This window comes from Leguminivora glycinivorella, chromosome 1 (genome assembly GCF_023078275.1).
Source record: "Leguminivora glycinivorella isolate SPB_JAAS2020 chromosome 1, LegGlyc_1.1, whole genome shotgun sequence".
In the NCBI taxonomy this organism is placed as follows: Eukaryota; Metazoa; Arthropoda; class Insecta; order Lepidoptera; family Tortricidae; genus Leguminivora; species Leguminivora glycinivorella.
In genome coordinates, this window is record NC_062971.1 from 29,531,407 (window position 1) to 29,539,846 (window position 8,440).

Here is an 8,440-nt window from a genome sequence, read left to right on the forward strand (position 1 = left end):
AGTCTATTTGCTCTATCTCTTATAGTTTCCAAAATATACGCAAAATCTTTAAAGTACAAATCTAGTGTATGTCGTCAGGCGCTCATGACCTTTTTGTATGGAAATGTCGAAATCCGACTCGCACTTTACCGATTTTCATAGAAAGTTGTGTTTTATTATAGTTTTGAATGAGGTTTCTTGTTTTTAACCAACAACGCAAAAACGAAGGAGTGTTATAATAATAATAGGTTTGACGCTTGACATGTCTGTCTGGCATCATAGCTCCCGAACGAATCAATCGATTTTGATTTAGTTTTTAATGTTTAAGGTGAATTCGTCGAGATTTTTTTTTGTACCACGTAGGTGGCAAACATGCATACGGTCCGCCTGATGGAAAGCGGTCACTGTTACATATGGACGCCTGCCACTCAAGGAGTGGCACATGTGCGTTGCCGAGTCGACTCATTAGAAACTTGTACAAACCTGTACTTAGAAGGGGCCTGGGTGCCGACGACTCAAAGGACCGAAGGAAGGAGGAGGAAGGAAGGAGGAAGGATCTATTGTCCTAATTACTTCCGTAGGTCCTCCAGTTGCGATGCAGGCTGCCAACATTTTAATTGCACTTTGTGCATTTTAATCTTTCGGGCCGCATGACCACGCCGTTGATAGTTCATAATTAATGGGAAAATATTTGAACAGGCATCCACGACTACTTTCCTAGGTTTAAAGATTGATCAGGGCTTAAAATGGGACCAGCAAGTAGATAAACCGTGTGGTAGTCGGGGCAGTGCGTGCTTTGCCTTAGGTCGAGTTGCAAAGTCTGTGGCTCCAGAAGTAGCCCGGACATGCTATTTCGCCACTGTCCATTCATTAATACAGTACGTTGCGGAGGTCTGGTCTGGGGATGTTGTCCTGAATGGGAGAGGGTCTTTCGCTTTCAGAAACAAGCTGTCAGGATCGTTGCTCAGGTACCTGTAGACAGTAGACACTCCGGCCAAAGAACCCTTTAAAAAATAAGAATCCTTAAGCTAGGAACACACTACGCGGACGTCCGTCGTAAATCGACCGCGGACGGGGATCTGGACAATGAATATACACTTAACCGTGCAAACTATCGGTCGACGGACGTGGACGTGGCCTTGAGCGCATGGACGTCCGTTCGAAATCTGGCTCGCTGGATGTTTTGTTCCGTGCACACTGTTCGGTCGCGGTCGCGGTCGCGGTCGATTTACGACGGACGTCCGCGTAGTATATTCCTAGCTTTACACTCATTACACTGCCTGCAAATGTTATCATGCAGGTAGCCATTTATGTAAGAGAGAACTTGGCAGCATACAAAACCAGGGGCGGCTCACTCCGCGATTCTATCACCGCGCTACAAGTACATGTCAGCGGCTGCGAGTTCGCGGCCCATTCATTGGCGACGACCTTCGCGCGGCGCAATAATAGTTATTTGAAGAATCATGAACTTGCGAGTTATTTATAGAATCCTGAACTTGCGAGTTTTTTAACACACGAGAAGTAAAATACATTTGCACCCGAGTGTAACACAAAACTTTTCCCCTCACTGTAGCGAGGAAACTACAACGCAAGAAATGCGTTTATCACTGCTTCCAGTAAGTAGTTCCACAGGTGGTAAATGATCTTCATTACTAGATTCACCTACTTTTATCAATTTTAAAGCAGTTCATTTGAATTGATTCAAGGTCAAATTACTTTACCCACTCACTAGTGGGTAAAATGCGTTTTTACCCGCTGGTATTAAAGGATAAAACACGTGTTTCCGAGCTAGTGAGGGGAAAAATTCAATGTTGGCTGCTCGCGTGCGGTCCGTTTGTTAATGTAGGTAAGAATTTAGAATGGCATCATTTTGTGAACATCAAAGGAGCCTTCTGTACTTGTACTATTATACATAATATATTCTGTGACAAAACTAACAACATGTGTTCCAAGTACAACATTCGAAATGCCGGAAAGTTAGTAGGTATCGACCGTAAATTGGCGAAATCCAATTTACGGTCAAATTAGCACATGTGATGGACCCTGCCGTCTATAATAAATTGCCGCAATATGTGGTTGAAGCGCCTAGTGTGTCGAACTTTAAGTACCTATTGCTTAAAAAATTGGCTGGTCGAGCACCCGTTCTACACTAATGACAATTTTTTTATTACCTAATTAGAAAAATATTTTTGTGCATTTTTTATGTGAATATTGCCTAACTTTTTGTAATTTCAATCTTCTGTCTATTTATTCTCTAAGTATTATTGCTGTATAAATATTATTTTTTTTAATCAAATCTTGACGTGTAAAATGGCGTTACAAATATGAATAAATGTATATGAGTATAAGCATAGCTGGGCACCGTTAATCAAATAGTTAACTTCGATAATCGTTAATCCGTTACTAAAAAAGTTAACTGCGTTAATCGTTAAAGCGATACATTTCTACAAATTTAACGGAAGTTAAAGTTAATCGATAATCCGTTAACACGTGATAAAACTTGAATTTTACTTGCACCAATAATCCATTATATTTATTGTATTATGTTACTGTTCAGTACAGCAAAGCCTCTCAAAACATCCCTGATAGGTCAAAACGAAATGTTAACAAATGTGAGTGTGTTTATTAAAAGTATTAAAACGTCCCACTTAACGCGAGATTTACTTGTATATTTATATGAATGAATACTGACAAAGTGGCTTTATAGCATTCGACAAAGTGGGACGTTTTCCAGTGCACATTCACAAATTATCGTTTTGAAGTGAATGTGGTCATAAATTATGCTCCAATTAGCGGCCCTGACACAATCGCCATGGTAAAAAACCTAGGATTCACTGAGTCAATGTTGGTAAAAAGCGAAGCAAAGAGAACAATACTAGCTTATATATAATTTCGTATTTTTAACGATCGACATAGGGTTTTTTCAGTAGCGTTCACAATAGCAAGTAGCGTGCCATGCTAGATTAACGATTAACGGACTAGGATAAATTTAACGGAAGTTAACGAATCCGTTAACACTTTTTAAAGTTAACTTAAAAGTTAATCCGTTAATCGAAATGTTAACTTCGTTAATTAACGATTAACGGATTAACGAGTTAATGCCCAGCTATGAGTATAAGTACTGTATGATTATTTTAACCATTGAAAGTTTGTACGGAACCCTCGGTGGGCGAGTCCAACTCGCACTTGGCCGGTTTTTTCCGAAATGTCAACATCTACAGAAGAACATGAGGATACCTTTGTATGGAAAGCGGCTGTTCCCTTTCCTCTTAAGCTGTTCCATAAACAGAGCGTTTTCCATAAGCTAGCCATTAGCTTTTATGAACAGGGCGCGGCCTCTGGCGGAGCTCTCGAGAGTTGGTTTTATGCTGTCTGTATTAATGTGGCTTTTCCGAGAGTCAGGCATTATGAAATTCGACATGTGGAATGTAAATTGAAACGGAATTTTCACCCTGTTAGTATGTATGATATGATCTTGCAATTAAAAGGTATCTTACTCGTACTCGTCTAACCTAAAGGAACTAACTAATTATCAAGTGACACTAAGTATATCACGGAAAATGTACAGTCGACTACAAAGAGATGTATCCACTTTTTAACCTTATTACAATGCAATCGATTGTATATATACTTAATATGTTTTTGCCTATAGTAAGTACCTAACCGTTTAGTGGCTCTGTTATCTTTTCCATAAAATAAATGTCATTTTCCTTGACTCATGGTCTCCACCATGGCTTTGGTGTCGGTTTACGTTTGATTGCCTGTTGGTTATTTTAATTTTGAACTTTGGTTTGCATCGCTAAAATAACCACCACAAAATTCCAGCAAAACGTTTCACTTTGACGCCGGTTATTCGTATAAAGATAAGGGCCACTTGCACCAACGAAAATGGAGGGTTAACCCACCATTTTATATGGAATTTGACAGATGACAGCCCACTGTCTAACCCCGAGTTAGGTAAGTGGTTGGTGCAAGAGGGCCTTAGTGTACGCAATTGGAACCCTAGGCCACTCTACAACCATGTCAAAATGACAAGCAGTAAGAGATTTCTTACAATCTGATTTACAACGTCACTATGACATAGTTCTACAGTGGCCTAGGGTTCCAATTGGTTGACTGTACAAAGCAAATATCATCATTGGTACCCGACAAAGTGTGACGTTTCACTAAACTTCTAGTCTAGCAAACAAATAGTCAACGCAAAAATCGTGACATAGAGTAGGTTTAGTAGTTAGTGTCGTAACACACGAAGTGGAAAATCCGCTGTTAATCCCCGTCGCGATTCGGAAAGTTGGTTCGGTGAAAATGCTTTTGTGTGGCTGAGCCCTTATGTAGTGTACAAGATGAACGTTATATATCCATGTTTTTCTTGTCAAATCTATTTGTTACAATACGGACCATTTTTGGAGTGGGAAAATGTCAGAACTGTTTTAATGTTAACACATCAAGTGCCAATAAGTGCTACACGCTAAGAGCATGGCTGATAGGTATATTTAACAGTAAATAATCTGTTGGTCAGGTGGGTAAAAGTGGGGAAAATAATACATAAATAAATATTATTGGAAATGCTTAAGAAAGCTTGTGTTGTCGGTATTCAGATATACTAATACATAGAAAACATATATACTTCGCACAAATACATGTCCTTACCGGGATTCGAACCCAGGACCATCGGCTTCGCAGGCAGAGTCACTAACCACCAAGCCAGACCGGTCGTCTAAATCAGAAGTCTGATAGAATAAACGAAATATTTAGCTATTTGAATATTCATATCACTTTTCCAATAAAGCTTTCACGCTCGAGTGACAAATGCGAAAAGCGTGTCCTGTTAAATTTGGCGGCCCACTGGGATCCGAGATACGAGAAACAGGCAGACAGATCGACAGGTGTACTGAAAGCTGAAGTTTGCGCATTTATTCAAATGTTCACACGTTAGACACGTGCATTTATAAACTTAAAATAAGTATAATTTATTTACATGCCTTCTTCTTCTATTAGGAGTCTCTCGCAATGCGAAGTTAAGTTATCTCGTTACAAAACTTTATCTAAGAGTTCAAGTCATAAATAAAACATCGATTTTACGGTACGTGCCCCTAGCCAGCCATGTTAAGTTCGATTATAAAAAAAAAGTTCGCTTGTTCGAATATGGATGAGTTAGGAGCACTTAAAATTTAGAATGAAATCAGATTTTGTACAGGACAAGGAAAACGACGACTATATTTGGATGGAGGATCGATCGCCCCTACCCTGTTAACTCGGTTACGTCCTTTAGTGTCCAAGCTATTAGTTGATAAGTTACGAGGCTCAGGCGGCTTAGCTGAACTGCGGTCCCTCGGCCGACACACCAACTCGTGCCAACTTGTGCATTTTTAATTTAGGTCCCTAGGAACTTTTATATGAGTTTCGTGTGGCTGAACTGCCAGGCCGATTCGGTCATACACTGATGCCAAATGAGGAGGCACACTGACATTTTACCCCGCCAGGCGGTGCCTGTGCAAGTGTCTAGGCATGTCACTGTCATTCATATGTGTGAGAGAAAAAAACATATCATCTTCTCGCTCTCACGTATGAAATTCTTTATCTATGCAATGCAAGTGCAATGGACTAATAGGGTGGCGCCATCAGTCTGTCATAACCTTTGAGTGTGCCTCCTCATTGACATGTCATTCAAACATCAAGTTCGCTCTGATTTGTCAAGACCTACATGTAGCGGGACGCACGATAACTGGATAATATTTATACCTATCATTACAATGGACGCTCGAATTATTCATAACTTGTTTAATACCCACCCATGCATACTAAAATAGAGTTAGTTTACTTAAGATGAATTGACAAATGACGTGGGTAAAGACTGAACCGGTCCGCAATCATGACACTGTTTGAGGTGACGCGAACAGAATAGGTAATACGATATTTAGGTATAAATGCTTTAAATTGTACTGAATACAACAAGCCTGAATTAGACTCATAACTAATATGATTCCACACACACATCCTTTGTTCTTGTACACGCAAACTCTGAAACTGATTTCTCCCATTACAAATGATATGAAACACGACACAGCACAAATTTCAGTCATAAGTTTGGCTAAAGATGTTCAGTTAGTCGTGTCATTCTGAACTTTTGCAACTACAACGTAAAGCTGTATTTTAACTGTAGGATTTATAATTTGTGGTTAAGTATAACAAGTTGACTTTACGAAATGACAGCCAGATCATTAATTATGTATGGAGCCGATCATCGCAGAAGCCTTCTTTGTGGTTATTAATGATACGGTGGCGTAGCCTGCTGGCTTGCTATTTCGGAAATATATTTATTATAACAACCCACACAATTTCTATGCAGCATTTTTCATCACTTCGCTACACGTGTGTGAAAAGATTGTTTACCTTTTGCACGCCAGTTTTTGCAATCTTCTTCATACAGGCACATTGAGTTCAAAAGCCAATCAAAACTCAGACATAACTTAATATAAGAAAATCAGGGCACAAATAACTAAATGAAACCTTATTTAATAAAGAACATTACTGCGTTCTCCGCTGGGCTTTGCTCTAAAAGGTTTTAATAGAATCTGGGCTCGCTGATAAGAAAAATGGCTAAATAACACTATTATATTCGGAATGAGATTAGACCCTTTGAAGGATCAAAGTGCCCGCAGCTCACTTTAGTCTATATTTAAGAGTTCACAAGCTCGGTTGAATTTCTCTTTCCAATAAAAACGGTCTCGTTCTCGTAATTAATTTTAAAACTACGAGGTGAATTGTAATTGCACCATGTGAAATTATTGAAATTACCAATTATATTTTTTGTTTGAAATAATGATACACCTACAACTTCTCTGCTTTGCCTAAAGGTTGACTGGTAGAGAATACCTTATGGCATTAAGTTCGCCCATTGTACATTGTGTTTCTTTGTTCAATAAAGATGAAATAAATAAATGATTTCATTAACAAAATTGTAATGTTCTTAAAATTTTCATTCGTTAAGATTCGGAAAAAGTTTCATCTAAAACAGTTTTCTTTGTATTTTTTTATATATTATATATTCGTAAGTACCTATAAAATAATTATGTTTAAGAGTTCAGTAAGTGTCGCTCAAGTATCAAGCTTTATATATAAATCAAAGATCTGCAATAGATTTTGTGATTTTATTGCCCGTAGATCAGATAGATTAAATACCCAAGTTTACTGTATAAATAATTATCAAAGTCACGATTAATTGAAAATAGTTTTAATTTGTTTAACCTAGTGGATTTAAAACTTAGATACATTCGTACTAGGGTATGCAAACCGGTTAACCGAAAAACCGGTTAACCGAAACTTTTTGGCCTCGGTTAAAAACCGGTTTTCATAGTCTCTAACCGGTTGATAACCGAAACTATGTTTATTTCCCAAAATGACCAACTTAGGCATAAAAAACCGGCCAAGAGCGTGTCGGGCCACGCTCAGTGTAGGGTTCCGTAGTTTTCCGTATTTTTCTCAAAAACTACTAAACCTATCAAGTTCAAAAGAATTTTCCTAGAAAGTATTTATACAGTTCTACTTTTGTGATTTTTTTCATATTTTTTAAACATATGGTTCAAAAGTTAGAGGGGGGGGACGCACTTTTTTTTCCTTTAGGAGCGATTATTTCCGAAAATATTAATATTACCAAAAAACGATCTTAGTAAACCCTTATTCATTTTTAAATACCTATCCAACAATATATCACACGTTGGGGTTGGAATGAAAAAAAATATCAGCCCCCACTTTACATGTAGGGGGGGTACCCTAATAAAACATTTTTATCCATTTTTTATTTTTGCACTTTGTCGGCGTGATTGATATACATATTGGTACCAAATTTCAGCTTTCTAGTGCTAACCGTTACTGAGATTATCCGCGGACGGACGGACGGACGGACGGACGGACAGACAGACATGGCGAAACTATAAGGGTTCCTAGTTGACTACGGAACCCTAAAAATTACATTCAAAATGTGAATTTAGTCGAAAATTATGTTTTGGCCGACTAGCCGACTAGTCGGCCGACTAATCGGCCACTCAAGCGCCGACTAGTCGGTAGTCGGCCTAGTCGGCCAAATCAATAGTCGGTACATCCCTAATTCGTACGCATCCTAACAACACGCTACCTGCTAGGATGTGTACGAAATAGGGGATGCAAAAAACCGGTTAACTTTAAAAACCGGTTAATAACCGAACCTATACCTTCAAAACCGGTTAACCGGTTTTTAACCGGTTTTGCGGATTTTTAGTAAATTACCGTACTACGCAATAATATTACCATTACCTTCAAGAATTCTGTTGTTTATGATATCGTAGCAGGATTACTACCAACTAAGCCAAGCTGGCTTAGTTGGTAGTAATCCTGCCTATGAAATCTATAATCCTAGGTAGGAAATTTATTTCTGTGATGATTACAGACATTTGTTGTTTTGACAAACAATAGTTATTTGTTA